Below are 2,288 nucleotides of genomic sequence, written 5' to 3'. Positions count from 1 at the left end.
CTCCACGGATGTCACAATTCTTGATTGTTTGTAGTTAGGCACAAAGCTACACAATGGGCTATCTGTGCTATGTCCTCCACGGATGTCACAATTCTTGATTGTTTGTAGTTAGGCACTAAGCTACACAATAGGCTATCTGTGCTATGTCCTTCACGGATGTCACAATTCTTGATTGTTTGTAGTTAGGCACAAAGCTACACAATGGGCTATCTGTGCTATGTCCTCCACGGATGTCACAATTCTTGATTGTTTGTAGTTAGGCACCAAGCTACACAATGGGCTATCTGTGCTATGTCCTCGACGGATGTCACAATTCTTGATTGTTTGTAGTTAGGCACCAAGCTACACAATGGGCTATCTGTGCTATGTCCTCCACGGATGTCACACTTCTCGAAACTTCAAAATCAGCAGTATATGTCCAGTTCTTCAGTGATAATAGAGAATCCAGGTATTTTGTCTTGTACAAGAGAAAGAGAGAGAGAGTTATATTTTTTGCCTCCCGGCGGTTCAGCAGTAAGTCTGAGGGCTTATATTGCTAGAAATCGGGTTTCGATACCCGAGGTGAGAATAACACAAATAGCCCAGCGTGTAGCTTTGTGCTTAACAAACAATTAAACAAACTCTATGCTTATTCAGATGAATGTATACATATATTTTATGAATAAGAAAAGGTCATTCTAAGCAATTTTATATTTGTATAATATTCTTGAGGTTTCTTTATTGTTAACCGCTGACATTTTTAGAATCAATTGATCATTCACAGTAATTGTTGTTTTTATTTGATATATCATAAATCATTCAATTTGTAAAATTACAATTTGGTTTGTTAGTACACTATACCCACATGTCATTTGTGTCGTTGAAATATTTTATACAAGCCTCATGTCTTTCGGAAATAGGTGGTGAAACTGGAACGAAAGGAAGAAGAGAATAGCGAAATATTTGAAAACGTTTTTGGAAAGAAATACCGCTCTGGTGTAGTTTATATACGATTTCTTGGTAGCACAAGCAAATCCCATGTAATTATATTGCTTTAATAATCAGACGTGCTTGATATTTAGTTACTGAAAATACCTTTGAAACTGTCTTAAAGTGTCCCTGGAAAAACGAAACAAAAAAAAACGTTGTCATAATACTTCCCAGAATTCGGAATATATTTTATATCGCTCATCGTTTTAATTTTACACTGCAAGCCGATGATTCGTAGCCATACAAAGAAGAACCCCTGATGTATCTCTCTGGAAGTAAAGCACGTGTTCGAAATACATTTTGTCACAAGAAGTATCGTTAACTGACAATGTTGTATTGAGATTACTAAATAACATCCACTAAGATATGTATATAATTGTGGAGAAACAGTTTTGAGACAAAAATACAAAATCAACTACAAGTCTTTTCATCATGTAAATATATGTTGAAAGTTTAGAAGCTGGCAGAAAGTAACGGATAAGAAAATAGAACAACATCAATGACAATGAATATGCAACACAAATAACAACGATGTAATGCAGACAAGACTGAAATATCAATATGACCAGTAAAATTTGTTTCTATAAACTAAACTTTTCGTGACGAATTAAATTGTTTGTTTGTGTTAAGCTACACAATAGGCTATCTGTGATCTGAAAATGCGGGTATCGAACCTTATTTTTAGCGTTATAAGCCGTCAGACTTACCGCTGAGCCACCGGGAGGGCTCGCGAATTAAATACATTACGTGGCAGAATCCTTTAGCGACAAACTAAAATTAAAATTATAAAGATATTTCTTAATTGCTTGTGGTTAAGTGCAAGTTCCCTCCACAAGGATCGAACCTTGAATTTTAGCGTTATAAGCTCTCAAGCTTACCGCTGAACTACAGGGATAGGTGGGTCAGGAAATTCTTGAAAAGCAATTTTTACCTTAATGTAAGAAGTCAAGAGAAATTAATACTGATGATTTCGCAATTTTAATGCAACGCTGTTATGAATGAAAAAGAAATCGCTCAGAAAAGATAAAAGCACCAGCTGAATTAAAATATATATTGTATATTTTGTATTTTCTATCTGAACATGGGCTAAACAACCAGCCCAGAGACACTCTATAAAGTTCAAGCGTAGAGAACTGCTGACCAGAAAGAAGAAAACCAGTTAGAAGTGCCCACTACTTGGGAAGAAAACCAATTAAAAGTACTCACCGATTGGGAAGAAAACCACTTGAAAGTACTCACCGACTGGGAAGGAAACCAGTTAAAAGTACCCACCGATTGGAAAGAAAACCAGTTAAAAGTACCCACCGATTGGAAAGAAA

Source organism: Limulus polyphemus, unplaced genomic scaffold, assembly GCF_000517525.1.
Source record: "Limulus polyphemus unplaced genomic scaffold, Limulus_polyphemus-2.1.2 Scaffold1246, whole genome shotgun sequence".
Lineage (NCBI taxonomy): Eukaryota > Metazoa > Arthropoda > Merostomata > Xiphosura > Limulidae > Limulus > Limulus polyphemus.
This window is presented reverse-complemented; position numbering follows the sequence as displayed.